This window comes from Neovison vison, chromosome 5 (genome assembly GCF_020171115.1).
Source record: "Neovison vison isolate M4711 chromosome 5, ASM_NN_V1, whole genome shotgun sequence".
NCBI classification, from domain to species: Eukaryota; Metazoa; Chordata; class Mammalia; order Carnivora; family Mustelidae; genus Neogale; species Neogale vison.
The window spans coordinates 110,223,721-110,242,036 of record NC_058095.1 but is presented as its reverse complement, the minus strand read 5'-3'; positions in this window follow the sequence as shown (position 1 = coordinate 110,242,036).

Sequence of the window (18,316 nt, the reverse complement as noted above, 5' to 3'; positions counted from 1 at the left end):
CAAAGGGAAAGGGAGCCCAGCAGACTCCTTGGTGAGCGGGGAGCCCAGGACCCTAAGATCATGACCTGAGCTGAAAGACTTGGATGCTTAACCTCCTGAGCCACACAGGTGCTCCCCTTCTTGTTTATTGATGTAGGCTTTTATCATTGTTTATTTCCCTTTAAGAACTGCTTTTTCTGCCTCCTGTAGGATTTGGAATATTGTATTTCTATTTTCATTTGTCTCCAGATATTTTTTCTTTGACCCTTTGGTTGTTTGGTAATGTTATTTAATCTCTATATATTTGCAAATATTCCAGTCTTTTCTTGTAATTGATTACTAGACTCATACCATTGTGTCTGGAAAAGATGCTTGATATGATTCTAGTCTTCTTAAATTTATTGACTTGTTTTGTGGCCTAATATATGATCTGTCCTGAGGAATGTTCCATAGGTACTTGAGAAGAATGTGTGTTCTGCTTTCTTTGGACAGAAAGATCTGTAAATGTCTATTAAATCCATCTAACATGTTGTTTAATTCTAGAGCCTGCTCATTGGTTTTTTTCTATCTGGATGATTTATCCATTGGTGAAAGTGAGGTGTTAAAGTCCCCTTCTATTATTCTATCACTGTCCATTTCTTCCTTCAAGTCTATTATTATTTAGATGCTTGTATGTTGGTTGCATAAATATTTAGAAATGTTATATTCTCTTGCTGGATTAACCACCTTACCCTAACATAATGACCTTCTTTGTCTAAATGTCTCTTTTATCAGATGGAAGTAGGGCTGTCTTCACTTTCTTTTGGTTTCTATTTGCTTGAAATATCTTTTTCCATCCCTTCACTTTCTGTCTGTATGTGTCTCTTGTAGACAGCATGTACTTTAAAGCTGAGGTGGGTCTCCTGTAGATGGCACATAGTTAGATTCTCTCTTATCCATTCAGCAACTTGCTGTCTTTCAATGGAGAATTGTGTCTATTTACACTTAAAGTAATTATTGATGGGTAAGGACTTACTATTGTCATTTCGTTGTTTTGTAATTCTTTTGTTTTCTTCTATTCTCTTCCTTTGTAATTTGATGGTTTTCTGTAGTGGTATGCTTAGATTTCTTTCTCTTTCATATATCTGCTACAGATTTTTGTTTTGGTGTTACCATGAGGCTTATATAAAACATCTTAGAGGTATAACAGTCTATTTAAACTTAACAATAACTTAAGTTTGAATGCATTCCAAAGCTCAACATTTTTATTCTCTCTCCCCTCCTTTATCTTTGATGTCATAATTTATATCATTTTATCATGGGTATCCATTAATAAATTACTATAGTCATTTTTACTATTTTTGTCTTAACCTTCATACTAAATTTGCAAGTGACTTATTTACCTAGGTTATTCTGAATTTAAGAATTCAGAATTTTAACTATCATTTAAAACCAGTGATATTTATACTTTTACATGTTTTCTGGTTGCTAATTAGCACCTATTCACTTGAGCTTAAAGAAGTCCCTTTAAGTCCTTTTAACATTTTGTGTAAGGCTGGTCCAGTGTTAGCTCCTTTACCTTTTGCTTCTTTGGAAATTTTTGGTCTCCAATTCTGAAGGATAGTTTTGCTGGATAGACTATGCTTGTATTTTCAGAACTTTGAATACATCATGCCACTCATTTCTGGTCTGCAAAAGGTTTCTGTTGAAAAAATCTGATAGTCTTATGGTAGTTTCTTTATATCCAACAAATAGTTTTTTCTTGTTGTTTTTAAGATTTTCTCCTCTTTAAATTTTGGCAACTTAATTATAATGTGTCTTCATAAGAGTTTGTTGGATTTATCTTGTTTAGAACTCCCTGGGATTCCTGGATCAGGATGTCTGTTTTCCTCTCCCTGTAAAGAAAGTTTTCAGCCATTATTTCTTCAAACAAGCTCACTTCCCCTTCTGGGACCATTTATCTCTTCATGTTGTCCTGTAAGTCTCTCAAGCTATCACTGCTTTTCTTATAGTATAATTGACACACAATGTTACATTAGTTTCAGGTGTAAAACTTACTGATTTGACAAGTTCTTACATTATGCTTTGCCTCACTACAATTGCCTCACTCCTTTCTCCTGTTACACTGTTATTACAATATCATTGACTATATTCCTTATGCCATGACTTTCATTCCCATGACTTATTCATTCCATAACTGGAAGCCTATATCCCCCTCTCCTGTCCACCCATTTTGCCCACCCTCCCACAACCCTCACAGTAAAAACTACTCTTTTTTTTTTTTTTAAAGATTTTATTTATTTATTTGTCAGAGACAGAGGGAGAGAGAGCGAGCAAGCACAGGCAGACAGACAGGCAGGCAGAGGCAGAGGGAGAAGCAGGCTCCCTGCTGAGCAAGGAGCCCGATGTGGGACTCGATCCCAGGACTCTGGGATCATGACCTGAGCCGAAGGCAGCTGCTTAACCAACTGAGCCACCCAGGCGTCCCAAAAACTACTCTTATAAAAAGAAGAAGAAAGGAAAAGAGACTTCCCTCTTTTCTTCCTTTTTTATTCCCTTCTCCATATTTATGTGTATGTTGTCCATGTTTGTGTGTATGTCCATCTTTTTATTCATAATTTTTGTATGCTCTTTATGGCTAGTTCTCTTCTACCTAAGTAAGTACCTTTAATAGTTCTTGTAAGGCTGGTTTAATAGTGATAAACTGCTTTTCTTTTGTTTGTCTAGGAAACTCTTGATATTACTTTAAATCTACCTTGCTGGGTAGAGTATTCTTGGTTATAGATTTTTTTTTTTTTTCCTTTCAGCACTTTGAATATATCATGCCACTCCCTCCAAGTCTGCAGTGTTTCTGTTGAAAATAAGCTGATGGCCTATAGGTCTTCCATTGTAGGTAACTTTTTATTTCTCTCTTGCTGCCTTGAAGATTCTCTTTATCTTAAACCTTTGACATTTTAATTTTTATGTGCCATGGTGTGGCTCTCCTTGCAATTTTTATTGTTTAGAACTCCGTGATTTTTGGATCTGGATGTCTATTTCCTTCCCTAGGTGAGGGAAGTTTTCAGTTATTATTTCTGCAAATAAGTGTTCTAGACCATTCTCTCTCTTCTTCTTGGAACCCCTAGAATGAGAATGTTTGGTTACTTGATGTTGTCTAAGAGAACTCTTAATGTATCCTCAGGTTTTTAATTTTTTTTCCTCTTTTTGCTGTTCAGCTTGTGTGCTTTTCATTTCCCTGTCTTCTAAATCATTGATAACAACTTTTCTGCATCCTCTAATCTACTGTTTATTCTCTCTAGTGTTTTTTATTTGTTACTGCATTCTTTAATTCTGATTGGCTCTTAATATTTTCTGCCTCCTTATTGAAGGTCTCACTGAGATCTTCCACCCTTTTCTCTAGTCCAGTGAGCATCTTTACAATCATTACTTAATTTCTTTATCAGGTATATTACTTATCTCTATTTCACTTAGCTTAGTTTTTTTGAGTTTTTTCCCCTTATTCTTTCTTTTGGAACATATTTCTCTGTCTCCCCATTTTGCTTGATTTTTCTGTGCTTATTTGTATGGATTAGGTAGAATGGGTACTTCTACACTTGAAGGAGTGATCTGTGTCTAGTGTCCTTTGTGTTGACTTTGTGTGTTTGGTGACTTTTGCTGGTTGGCTGAAGCTGTGGCTATACATGCTAGTTACTCTTTTAAACCATGGCTTTTTACAGGAAAAAAAATAATAATGAAAATAATAAAGCTAAAAAATCAAAACCCAAAAGAGCAAACATTAAAGCAAAACAAGAAAAGACAAATTAGAAAAATAAAAAAGATTGAAATAAAATAATTTTAAAAATTTAGTTAAACAAACAAACAAACAAACCTTAAAAACTTGTTTAAGAGCTTGTTTTCTGAGCTCCTGCACTACAAAGGCTGGTATGGACTTAAGAGCTATGGGCTCACTGATGTCACAAACTCACTATGAGCAGGACCTTGTTCTAGCCTAAGCTTTTAGGATAGAGGGGGAGAGAGCGTTCCCACAGTTCCTCAGCCTGTTTAAATCCTGGCTTTTTCTCTGTCTTCCAGCATGACTGGGACTGGTCTGATTTGCTAATCCTGGGTCACAAGCTCAGCAGCAGCAACCAGACACACTTGTTATGGTGTCTAGGCTCTGCTCCAGTTTAATCTTTTAAGGCGGAGTAGGAACATAAAGCATGGTATTCTCTGGTCACTTGGAACTGGAACACTTTCTCATGGCTCCTCCACCACTTGGCAGAGTTCTAGCATTCTCTTTTACATGTTAGTCTCTCTTTTAAACCTGGATTTTTTTCTGTGCAAAGGGATAAAGGAATCTGTTCCTAGTTTCTTTTCCTCCCCACAGCCATTCAGAGTCGGGGTGGGGGGTGGTTCCCTTTGTTACCATATCTGTTTCTTCTCGTCCTTTTGCTGTTCTCTCAGTCTTTGGTTGTTCAATAACTGTTCCATTACCCCTGTTCATCGGATTATATTAGTTTCAGATGTACAATATAGTGATTCAAAAATTCCATATACCATCCAGTGCTCATCACAACAAGTGCACTCCTTCAACTCCATGTCCTATTTTACTCATTCTGCCACCCACCTCCCTCTGGTAACCATCAGTTTGTTCTCTATAGTTAAGGGTATATTTCTTGGTTTGTCTCTCTCTTTTTTTTCCTCCCTTTGTTCTTTTTGTTTTGATTCATTTCATTTCTTAAATTCCACATGAGTGAAATATGGTATTTCTTTTTCTTTGACTTATTTCACTTAGCATAATACTCTCTAGTTCCACCCACATCACTGCAAATGGCAAGATTTCCTTCCTTTTTATGACTGAATAATATTCCTGTGTGTGTGTGTGTGTGTGTGTGTGTGTGTGTGACATCTTTATTCATCTATGGATAGACATTTGGGCTGCTTCCATGTTTGGCTATTGTAAATAATGCTGCTATAAACATAGGGGTGTGTGTATTCCTTTGAATTAGCATTTTTGCATCTTGGAATTATGTACCCAGTAGAGCAATTACTAGGTGATGACTCTGTGTTGTTGGTTGTTATTTGTCCTCTTTCATTTGTGATTTTGAGTCCCCCTCCCCACCGAGCCATTAAGTGTGGCAACCTCCTGGTAGTCTCTCAAATCTTTGTGATTAACTAAACACCCTTCTTTGTTCTTAGTGGACCCAGTAGTTGAGGGTATGCCAAGATCTGGTAGGGTCCTACAGGGAAGAATCTCACTCAGCACATCGATGCAGGCTGACTGTAAGCTAGATCCTCAGGCAGCAGCTTGTAAAGTATACAAATATACCTCTTTCAAGGGAAAAGTGTGAGGTGGGTATTTTTGTTTGCTGCCTCTGAGCTGTGTCCTGGGAGAATCACTGGTTAAGTACTGTTTCTCTGTTCTAACCCTGTGGGACCCATGAACATAAGCCTCATTAGCCACCAGAGCCAGGCAATCAGAGTGTCCCTTGAGTAGTAGCTGCAAAACCCAGAATGCCAGACATGTGCATAAACTCCTTTCTCGAAGATAATAATAACACAGAGCCAGGCAGAGGGAGAACCCAAAGATAGTGCCTTCTAGCATCCCTGGTCTCTGGAAAGTGTAGTAGCCATCCCTTAATTATGTGTTAAAGTAGTAGCCTTATTCTCAGTCTAGAGCTTTTAAGATAAGCCACTAGAACTCTTTCGTGGAAAGACTGGATTTGTTTCAGTCTCCTGCCTTTCCACTAGGCCCTGAGGGGTTAGAAATGATGAATGTGTGAGAGCCCATGTGACCCCTTTAAGAGCTGTCTCTTAGTTCCTGATAGCCTAGTGGGTCTTCTGGATAAGCCCCATTAACTTTCAAAGTTAGATGTTTTGGGAACCCATCTCTCAGGTGGGAGTCTTAAAAGTTTGCACACCAGATATGGTGTCCAGACTTTTTTTTTTTAAGATTTTATTTATTTATTTGACAAAGAGAGAGATCAGAAGTAGACAGAGAGACAGAGAGAGCGGGGAAGCAGGCTCCCCACTGAGCAGAGAGCACGATGTGGGGCTCGATCCAAGGACCCCGGGATTGTGACCTGAGCTGAAGGCAGAGGCTTTAACCCACTGAGCCACCCAAGCAAACCCACTGTCCAGACTCTTTACTCCTCAGGAAGAAGCTGGGAATTGTCAGTTCCTTCCTAGTAGCTGATTACCATGTTGGGCATGGGCTTTACGGTGAGATTGTTTCTCAGCCTCTCCTACCCATTTCCTTGAGATAAGGGATTTTCCTCATTTGCCTGATGTGTAGGAGTCTCTCACCTAGTTTCTGGATTTCTTTCAGAGGAAATTGTCCCATATGTAGCTATAGATTCAGTGTGTCCTTGGGAGGAGGTGAATTCAGAAGTTTCCTATGTTACTATCTTGAACCAAAAACCTCTCACATCTTCTGAACTTCTTAAAAGACCATCTTTAATCCTTGGTTCTCCTTCCTCATCACAGGCTCATTCTATTTTAAAAGCAACCTTTTCTGTTTCCCTCATTATAAGCATGACTCATACTTACTACAGAAATTTGGAAAATACATAAAATATTAAAAAAGAAAAGGAAAATTACCCATTAGCCCACAGTGCATATATAACCACTGACTACCAATGTTCTAGCAGGTTTCCTTTTTAGTCTTTTGGGACTAGATACAAAAATAGTAGGTGGTTGGATGGATGGATGGATGGATGGAGAGATCTAACCCAATTTTTTAATTTTATAAAATTTAACTCCTACTGAATATAGCACTTTATATTCTGAAGTTTGATTAAACCTGATATTGTAATCCTAGGTGATTATACTTTATAAATGTAATATAATTTCTTTCACTTTATGATTATAAGTAGTGTTCTGTTAAAATTCTTATGCTTACATCTTGTCTATATGCTATGCCTAGAAATAAAATTTGTTTATATGCCACGCCTAGAATAACTTTTAAAGCCCTCACTATGCCATCACATCAATTTATATTTGAGCAGTGCTTGAAAGGGCATCTTATCAACATTGAGTACGGACCTTCATTTACTTCTTAGTGTCTTTAATCTAGCTTTCCTTGGAACTATGCCGAAATTGCTTTTCTCCAAATTTTCTGGTGATCTCTTAATTCTTGAATCCAAATTTCCCTTTTGGTGACTTCTCCTTATCTCTTTCCCTGTTTCTGTGTAGTTTCATCATCTGTCTCATCTTCCCTTCTCCATCCAACATCCTTAACTCTCCATTGCTCTGATCACCCAACTTCTCTGGTTGTTTCTCACCTCCTTAAGTTCCTCTGATGCTGTTCCTTGTGGGCCCCCATCCCCTCGTCTTCACCCATCATCTTTATTAAATACAGGAAGGGTTTTAGGCTTATTAGAGGCAGAAGATATTCTCAAAGAAGTTAGGCCCATCTTAGATGGCTATATCAGTTCTTAGAGCCCTGACAGAAATCAGTGAATCTCAGAGAGAAGATAGTGGTATAGATCAGGTAGAAAGATTCATTAGGAGGAGAAGGAGGGGGGAATTGAGCTTGGTGAAGAAGAGTTGAGAGGACAGACCTGAGTGGGAAGGAGGTATGATAGGTGGGACTTAGTGGCACTAAGTGGAACTCCTATAAGGCCACACCTGGGTCCTGTCTACTAACTTCCTCTGGGCTGGGTCCCTTGTTTCTACCTCTTCCCATTTAATCTCACTGCCACCATAGGAAATGCAGAGAGCTGAGTCTGGTAGAAGAAAAGCAGCTCAGAGAAAGGCCAGGCAGTGCATGTCATGTACAGACTATGGGAACTACAGGGAAGGGGAGGGAAGCACCAAACCACAATCAGAAATTTTGTCTTGAACCTAGTGGTTTGTGTTGTATGGCTCATGGTCTTACCTCCCTGCCCACCCTAGCTGGCTTGATTCAGGCTCAGGACAAGTTATCACTTTACTCTGTTCAGTTTCCAGTCAGTAGATCTAAAAATAATAAAACAACGTCTAGCATTCCTGGAAATTCTGTGATCCATGGGGTAGTCCTATGAAAACTTCAGAACCAGGGACAGCAACATCAATTGCATACACAGATGGAGTGAGAGGCCAAGCCCCTCTCCTCACCCCCCCAATTCCCTCCCCGCAGTCTTATTACCTACAGCATTTTTATACCAGGAAAGACCATTACTTAGGAAAATGTTACTGTCCTCCTTAGAACAGCCACAATGCTTCAACATCTTAATGGAAAGAAAATTATCAGTGTGATCACAAAGACCTTGACTCCCTAATGGAATATTAGTCCTTTCCTATCCATCTCAGGTCTGTGGAAAAAGTAGAGACCTCACATCTGTGGAATTAACATCTGAGCTCTAGACGCCTTGTAAGAACTGATGAGCTGGAGTCAGTCACTTAGGCGGAGTAACTCAGTGTGGTTTTGTCTTTTTTTTTTTTGAACTGGATGTCTTTTTTGAGAGAGAGTATATACTTGAGAGAAATGTGAATGTCTCAGAATATTTCTCTTGCAAATATCAGTTATACATACATTTTATTAAGATATTTATGTTTCATTCATTCAGTGGAAATACTTGAGTGCTTACAACATGCCAGGCACAATTGTAGATACTGTGGGTTTGCCGTGATTAAGACAGAAAAGATACAGTATTCGCCCGCTATCCAAAAGCATAGTGTTTCTATGAAATCTTTTGTAAACCAATGGCATAAAGAAACAATTATCATTAATTTATATGGAAAAAGTTTTGAGTATTCCCAGACCCAAAAAATAACCTCTCCTAGGCTTTCTGAAATCTTCGGACAGGTCTTGCCAATGAACGTACACAATAAATTGGGATAAAGCACATGTACTCAAAAACACAGTTCAAAACTGTGGTGACTGGCTGCTGAGATGTAGTTCCTGGAGAAGGAGTTTGGTGGGGCCACTCTTGCTGCTCAGGGTGTGTGCTGCCTCTATAATGGCTTGCTGCAAAATAAATGCTGAATGTTATTCTTACTTTGTGCCTTTTTTCCCCAAAAGAGAAAATCTTCTGGATATCAGTTAGTGGAGACAGGGAGTAATTATATATCCTCTGTAAAAGCATAATATAGTGCAAACTTTCAAAAAAGCAGGGATACCTGAACCTGCCCTCACATTTGTTTGGAGGAGACAGAGAATAAACCGAGAAATGAGGAAGATATTTTTTGACTGCAGCGTGCAGAATATAAGGCTAGAGAGTGATTAGGGGGAGGGTAGATGGGTCTCAGAACAGTTCCCCTGTGGCACTAGGACTCCAGGGCAGCAGGGCACTGGAACTTGGCCTGAGTGCCCCCGAGCCCAAGTATGGGACATGGGGATGAAGTACACCCTCTCCTGGTGTGGGCATGTCTGGCGGGTCTGCCAGGACCACCACCCCCCATCATGGATGCCATGGTGCTGCTATGTCAAAGTAATGACCTCAACTCAGCCCTCTGTATATGGAAAGCTCTGCTCCAGCTGGCCTATGGGATGCTCACTGCACCCCAATGGCATCAAAGATGTCTTCAGAGCTTCTAGGCCAGATCTTACAACTTTCAGGTCACTTTAGATCTTAAAGATTATTCCAGCCCCCTTTGAAACTTCCAGTCTCACAGGCATTTCCATAGCCCAGCTTGTCCTGTCTCCAGGTATGGAATCTTCCTAAGTGACTGTATGACCCTCAGCCCCATGAAGCTGGCCCTGCCTGCTAAGCTCCCCTCCTTGCCAGTGTACTACTACAGAGTCCTTCTCCTCCTCTCTTGGCTTGAGGGTAAGAAAGTACCCCCCTCTATCCCCTGAATCCTCTCACTCCACTCAAGGTCTAAAACTCAGATGACTGCTCCTCTCTCTCTCCCTTGTTAAATGGTCCAGTAAGGGACCTCCTGGAGTGATGGCTGGCCAGCTTCACAGTCCCCTGGACATGCTCTGGAAGTGACCAAGTGGGCTTACAAATACCTCGTATTTTTTCCTAGAGCTGGACTCAACAAATCTAGGGCAAGAGGAGAGTCTTCTCAACATCCTTTGTACTATTGTGTCCTTTTCTGGGCCTGGCCACATTGATTTATCCAGGGCAGGGCCCCTGGGCAAGTTGGACCAAAGAGTCCTCACTGAGGGATTCTGGAATTTTTGGACCTGGGAAGGTTGTGCCAGCCTCTGGGAGGGATCTCTGGTGGTTGAAAACTGAAGCCCGAAAGCTCAGTTATGGTGGTGCAGGGAGTTCACTAACGCATGGCTCAGAATGGAGAGGAAGCCAATCTGTGCAGATAGAAAGACAAGGCAAGATGGCCGACCGACTGGCTGTGTGCGACCCTAGTTCTATTCTTGTACAGGGTTCTCTGGCCTGCCTTTTGAAGTGAATCCCCCTTGATGTCAGGTTCAGTTTCTGTCCTTTCCCCCCCAAATTGCAGACAAAACCTACCATTGATAAGTGGCCCTTTCCCAGTGTCCACTAAAAATCTGACCTGCTTGGCCATGATTTCCCTGTAGCTGAAGGAAATAAGAGAAGAAGAACCCAAAAAACAGGACCTGAGAGGGAAGGAGAGTGGCCTCAGGGTTGTGAGTAATGGAAACCCATCAGGTTCTGTGGGTATTTAGGACTTATAAAGCCACCATTAGTATCAATAACTGAAATTACTTAATCTACAAAATGGAGATATTCAGCCCAACTTGGTAGTTCCCTGATTCTAGCTGAACTATAGGCTGTGTGCAGATTTTGCCAGTCTTGCTATGATAACTCTTTGGGGGCTGATTTGCTTATGCACAGGCAACCCTATATACACCACGTGTCTTTCAAAGATTTAGTATCATTCACTCACTCTTTCAACATGTTGAGAGCTATGACAGCAGGCACTCTGCTGGGCTCAAGAGCTGTAATCCTGAATATGAGACCCATTCCTGCCCTCCCGGAGCTTACAGTTTACTAGAGGAGTCCCATTCTAAACAACCAATCATACAACATATCAACATGGTAATTACTAACAAATGAGTTCTTGTAGAGAGATGCAATTCTTCTAGGAATCCTTGCCAGATTGATTTTCCCCAAATTTTAAATCCCTGCTCCTCTTCCCTGGGATGTCTCCAGACAACTACTTTTACTACCACTGACTTAAAACATAGATATTCTCATTCCAGGAGGCCCACAAAATCAGTTTGTTTTATCCTTGAGCTGTGCTTCCAACACTAGCCAAGCCCTTGAAATAGAGTTAGATCAACTGAGGATCTGAAGTTTTAATTTCATATAAATTTAAAAATGGAAGTAATAGAAAATATTTTTCTATTAAACACAAAGGTATTGTTAGGACCCCATTGAAAATTCAGCATCTGAACTGAGATGCACGGTAAGTATAAAGATGCACCAGGTTTTTAGAACTTACTATGGAGGAGAGAAGAACATAAAAGATCTCATTCATAGTTATTATATTGATTATGTGTTATGATAAAATGTTGACTATATTAGATTAAATATATTAACATTTTACCTGTCTCTGGCCCTTTTAATGTGACTGCCAGAAAATGAAACCCTTACATCTGTGGCTCCAGGTGCCTTTATTGGACAGCACTGGCCTGCCTCAAAGTGGTGGGAATGGGGAAGGAGTAACCCAGGCTCCTATGCAGTTTGCTTGTTTGCTAGTGACCTTGGCAAGTTACTCAATTACTCAAGCCTCAGTTTTACTGTCGGTAAAATGAAGCAACAACAGAATGGATCTCAGAACGCTGTGTGGATTAAATAAGAGAATGTATGTAGTACCAAGCATGGTTGTTTAATAAATGTTTAATAAATTATATATTGCTCTGCAGAGTATATATAGTTGTTGGGAGGGGGAAGTCGAGGATGAGGGATGAGAAGCGGTCATCTTAGGTGTAATCAAAGAAGTTCAAATATGACCTTGGCCCCTTTCTCCAGGCAACAGTGTAGAGCCTCTTCCTTCCAAGTCACTGGGTCTTTGTCTCTTTTGGGAGGACCTGGGTTCACCTTCTAAATTGGTTACATTAATACGTAAATTTAATGAGACTCACCCTTTGGCAAGTCCTAGACCTCCTTGAAAGCAATGAGAGTTAGAGGCTTCTCTCTAGAGATCTGTGTGCACATAATACATGCACTAAACTGGCAGCCCATGTCATGGAACCCCTGAAGCCCCTATCTGGGCCCCTCATTTAAGAATGTCCAAAGTATCATATGGTTTCATTTATTTGTGGAGCATAAGGTATAACACAGAGGACATTGGGAGGAGAGGAGAAGTGAGTTGGGGGAAATCGGAGGGGCAGACGAACAATGAGAGACTGTGGACTCTGAGAAACAAACTGAAGGCTTTGGAGGGGAGGGGGGGTGGGGGGTTGGGTGAGCCTGGTGGTGGGTATTAAGGAGGGCACGTATTGCATGGAGCACTGGGTGTGGTGCGTTAACAATGAATTCTGGAACACTGAGAAAGAAATAAAAAAAAAAATGTCCAAGGTAATCCATGGCGGACACTCAATATTTAAGAAGGAAGAATGGGAAGGGAGATACAGGGAGGGCTGTGTGCTAGTTGGTCAGCTTGCTCCCTATTTTGAGTGATGTCATTGAATTTATTTTAGAAGATGCCTTTTAAATTCAATATCCTATCCCAAATAAGTGCCTTTATTTTTAAACAGATTTTTAATTTAAATTCAATTAATTAGCATATATTATTGGTTTCAGAGGTACAGGTTTGTGATTCATCAGTCTTCTATAACACCCAGTGCTCATGGCCTCACACGCCCTCCCTGATGCTCATCCCCCAGTTACCCCATCCCCCTGCCCCACTCCCCTCCAGCAGCCATCAGTTTGTTTCCTATGATTAGGTCTCTTATGGTTCGTCTCCCTCTCTGGTTTTGTCTTGTTTTATTTATTCCTCTCTTCCCCTAGGACCCTCTGTTTTGTTTCTTAAATTTCGCATGTCAGTGAGATCATATGATAATGGTCTTTCTCTGATGATGGTGGGAATTGCAGGCAAGGAAGAAGTTTGGGGACAGGGAGTGCCTTTTAGCACCTTTCAAATCCCATCACGAATTACCTTTCAGCTCTTCTGATACGTGGGGGATTTGTGCAGGGTAAACGTTCATTTCAAAGATCTTTACAGTCCCAGAAGGACCATGTGGTGGTTGGAGATGATCTCATGCTGATAAAAAAGCATAAATGTGGTTAAGCCAGAAAAACAGACCAGCCAGAGATGTGTATATGACATATTAATTTTTCAGTCTTGTTTCCATCACTCTAACAGAGTTTATGAGGTTTGTGACATGTTTGTGTGGTATTTAGTCACCAGCTGCAATTTACAATGTTCCTTGGAATCACACTTCGTGTTGAGTGGGGCAGAAAGCAATTCACGATGACAGCCTTTGGGCTGTGGGCATTGCAAGTCCCTCTGATGATGTTACTTGGTTTGAAATCAGATCAGAAGGAAAGCAGGAACAAGAAGACACTTGGCCTGAACAGGCAGGATGCCCCCATGGATGTGGGCACATCCACAGGGCTTCCCCAGTGTTCTGATGGTCTTACCCACACTGGATGCACCAAACAGAATTGAGGAGGGTAGGAGATTGTCCCCGGGAGGAAAAGGCCCAGCCTGTCGGACCTCCAGCCCACTGTGCAGAAGCTCTTGGAGCAGTTCACAGGAGGGCGGTCAAATGGAGGGTAGTCAGGCAAGACAGGAAGAAAGGAGACTGGTGAGGGTGGCCTGGAGTGAGAAGGTTCTGGATTCTGCCACCTTGTCCCTCACACGCAAGTACCCCTTACTAGAGGCAGGTTTCCATAACGCGTGGTGGCCAGGGGATAACACAAGGTGAACCTGAGACCGTCTCCCCAGCCTCCCCAGCCCCACATCTCTCCCCTCCACCCCCATCCCTCCTGACACCAACCTTGAGCCTCTGCGCAGCGGCCTGTGGGTGTGCCTGAGAGCGTTCGGGCTCGCCCCGCTACCCTGTTCCATGAACTCTCGGTGAGCAGAGCCCTGCCACTCGAGGCCAAGTGCATGGACGGGACCTCACCCCGTGTGGTTTCCTTAGGCCTTTTCAGGATGCTGGAGAAGTTTCTCGGTTGGGATGTCCCCAGGCCTCTTCAATGGAGAGGAGTCCCCCTCAGTCACCTTCTGCTAGGGCCACTTTCCCAGAAAGCGCCCGCAAACATGGATCTGACTCTTGACTCTAGAAGAAGAATGGGGAAGAGGCACTAGCTGAGCTGTTGGCCAGTTGTGCAAATAAGGTGCCTGATGGTGCGGCTGGTCTGGACCCAGTGGGTGCCTTGGCTTTCTGACCGTGCTGGCAGGGGAGTCACTTGACCTTTCTGGGCCCTGGGACTCTGCACCTGTAAGACCTAACTCACAGGGGTGTGGGGAAGACCAAAGGAGACAGCAGATGGGGCAGTGCCTTGCAAGTAGGAAGTCACATTAGCAGTCGCCTCCCTCTATTTCCTGTTCCCTTTGGTGGGGGGAAGGCAGCAACATGGCCGTCAGTGGGCATTTTGTGAGAGGGCTGTGCCTGCCCTGAGGGGCAGGGCAGAGGTGTCCCTGGCCCTGCCTGTCTGCCTGTCTCCCCTCCCTTCCCCTTCCTTCCCTTGATTGTGCTGCTGCCTCCTTAACTTTTTCTCTTTTCGAAGGAGGCTAGGTAGGCAATGGCTTCTCCTGCAGTCTGTGGGCAGGGCTCTGTGTGTATGACTGACTAGTTTCATCCCTGTCAGGACACCATTTTATAACTGCTGAAATAGGCCCAGAGAGTTCAAGTCATCTGCTCATGGTCACAGAGGTGGAGGTGGTAAAGGACAGGGCCAGGATCCACTCCCAGGCACTCTGCCTCCAAAGCCCTCGCTTTTAAGTTTCCTGGTTTATCATCCAGTTCCTTCTCAGGGTGTGGTTCCTGGGACTGGCAGCATCAACAAGAGCTGGGAATGTATTAGAAATGCAAATTCTTTTGGCCCCATGCACAGAACTACTGAATCTGAAACCCGGGTTGGGGTCCAGTCATCCGGGAGTTCCCCAGCCCTCTGGGGCACTCTGAGCACAAGCAAGTTTAAGAACCATTGCCCTCCTGCCTCCCAGCAAGCCCTGTGTATAATTCCTTAAATTCTGTAAGAAATTGGCTATAGCAAATAACAGCTGGTTTTTAAGGGCATTAGAAAGAAATTTTTGGAAAATATTGACGTGGAGGTAAAGAATGGGGCTGGTTGGGAAAACACAGGCCTGTTTCCAGGTTCTGTTTGAGAGGAGAGCAACCACCGGCGCCGGGGAGAAACCTGCCTCTCCATTCGTCCCCTCTACTGCTCTTCACCTTTGACCTGCTTGTGCAAAATGACTCCTTAAAACTCCTATTAGATGGCTGTCTCCCAGGCAAGGCCATGATCATTAATAATGCAGCTAAGCACAAAGAGCCCAGAGATGCCTCTTATTTTTATTCTGCTCTTTCTTATACACAAAGACATGTATATTTATGTGGATTAAGTTTGATTCAATCTTATCTTTCCAAAATCTATTTCTGGAAGTTTTTGAACCAAGGTGATACTTCTCGGGGTTGCTATGTATGGTTGCACAGTCTGTACACTGCACCAGTCAGAGGGAGTCTTTTGCAGATTTAACCACTCATTAGCCCAGGAGAGTTGACTCCTGTGGGCAGCCTCTTCCCTTCTCCCTTCCTGGTTAGCTTTGCTCATTAGCCCAGGCCTTGCTTTCTGTTTTGTTTGTTCGTTTTGTTTCTGTTTTGGTCTCTCTTTGAAGGCACTCCTCCTTCATCTGTTTGCTGCAAGACTAGGACTTGCTCCCCAGCAAGGGCCCCTCTTGTCTATACAAGTTGGGCCCACCTGCTTAAAGCTCCGCAGGTCCCTGGTGTCCAAGACTGAGAACAAAGTCTCCCGTGGGCTCTTTGCCATCCATTCTTAGACCATTCTAAACTCACCAGGATGACTGGTGACAAGGAGTCCGTCCTGGTTGGAGCTATGAGGAGACGGTGTGTGGCTGTTATTAAATGTCATTAGAAAAGAAATTCCTTTCAGAGACAAAAGGCTCCAAGTCTGTGTGATAAACACGAATCAGCACGAAAACAGCCCTTGAGACACATCTCGGTTCTAGACAGTGTGGGGAAATGCGGACTTTGAGCAGGGAAGCTATTTAAATTCTGTGTGTGCTGAGGGGCTGGGCCAGAGGAAGGAGTGAATCATGTATGAGAAAAGCCACCCCCAGAAATTTGCTTCCCTGGCCACACCAAAGAACTCATGCCATCCTTCCCCTCACACACCTTTCTCACATTTATTTCTTGTACATCTAGGGGTTGTAGGGGTTTTATTTGCTGTTTGAAATAGGATACTAAAAGTAAACAAAATATCAACTTTGAATATTCCAGGCCCTTTCGGCTGGCATTTCAGACTCTGCAGCCTCAAGCTCAAGGCTGGCTTTCTTGATCCATGGGCTAAGAAGGTATTGACTGTCTACCATGTTTTAAAGAACAGAAACTTGCCTCTCCTTTTCTTTTCACCAACACAAGTTCACTGGACCCAGAAGGCATCTTAAGAGAATCCCTCCCTAGTGCAAACCTTTGCTGTACACCCATCTCTTAAATATGACTTTGGCTTTCAGTTTGACTTTGCCAACGGGTTCTGTATCCTTAAGAAACCATTTAGGTTTTCTAAGCAACTTGGTTTTATCTAATTTCTTTTAACCTATAATTAGGAAATGATAGTAATTGCATTTACCTCCTGGGGTTGTTTAGAGCAGGCTAGCAAAATTTTTGTTAAGAGACAGATAGTAAATATTCTAAGCTTTGTGGACCGTAATGGTTCTACTGCCGCTGTGAGGAAAAGTGGCCCTAGACACACCGTGAAAGGACAGGGTTGGGTATGTTCCAATAGGAAAAACTGGCAGTAAGCGGGATTTGGCCCCCTGGCAATAGTTTGCCAGCTCCTGATTTAGCAGATGAAATAAGAACTCTATGGGAAAGTAGACTGTAAAGTCCATCTCAAAGTAAGGGGGGATGAGAGGCCACATGCCAGACTCGGGTGAACTCCAGCGGACGTCGCTGGTACAGAGTGGAACCTTCGACAGGAGAGCCCGCGGCTGTGCAGCTATCACTCCCGGACAGCCCTGGACATGCTCAGGTGCACGTGAGCAGGGCCTGCTGGGCTACAGAAGAACCTCCTCCCAGGGAGAGCGCTCTCCTTTCCTGTGGAATACGTAGAACAGTGGACTTGAAGCTCAGGGCAGAAAGCAGTCCGCATCTGTCCATTGAATGATCTGAGCTTTGGCACCAGCTGTTTATAGCTGTGGTTGGGGAAGTCTGCTGCCCACATCTGGGGACCTTGCGGGGAGCTTGGCTCAGGCCCTCTGCTGGGGGAAGAGGAGCCTTCTGTACCGGCCCACATGTTGCTGACTCCCTGAGGAGGCTGTCCCCAGGCTTTGCCATGCACTCCTGCAGTCACAGAAGAGCAGGAGCCATGACACCAGGCAGAGCCGGACTGGAGTCCCATTGTCACCATACAGAGGTTTGCCAGTTACTTCACCAAAATCCAAGCCCCTTCTCTGAAGCTGTCAAATGTGAAGAATAATATTTATGGCTATTGAGGTTAATTAAATTAGACACTCTCTATATAGTACGTGGTCCTTAATTATTTTTTGAGATGTCTTTGTCCCCTTCTCAGTATGCATGTGTCCGAGGAGCGGACATGTGTCCACGAGAGGACTCTCCTCCACGAGGAAAGGGTGGTGATCTCGGACGAATGAGGGCAGGCCTCGAGGGGAAGCGTCATGAAGCTCTCTCGTCCTCCTTTGCTCGAGGTGATGCTGAGTCTAGTACTGTGGAGGCGTGACAAACGTCTCCGTCCTCCGCTGAGCACGATGCCAGACTTAGTGGGCTTACATTTTAGTGTGAGCAGTTCAGAGCTTCCTGTTAGACCTACACATTAATGACTTTGCATGAAAGAAGAATGATAAAACAGGGTGTCCGTGGGGAGGTAGCATTTTCTTACCTCGAGATGTGAGCTCTCTGTTTGGGACCAAAACTGCCCTTCACAGGGTCAATAAATGATTATTGGCTGTGGTTCACCCTCTGATTTGGGGATAAAACAAACACTAGTACTAGTTCTCACAGAGCTCACAGGTCAGTGGGCTCACATTATATAAACTGTGATGGCTAATTTTATACGTTAATTTGACTATGCCTTGGGGTGCCTAGATACTTGGTCAAACATTATTGTTGGTTTTTCTGTGGGCATGTTTTTCGATGAGGTTAACTTTTTTTTTTTTTTGGTCAACTGGTCTTTGTTACTTTTTTCTTAATTAAAACCCATTTTATTGAAGTATGGTTGACATACAAAAAGTTGACATATTTAATGCATATAACCTGATGATTTGTGGATATCTGTGAAACCATCACCATAATCGATACCATAAATACATTGAT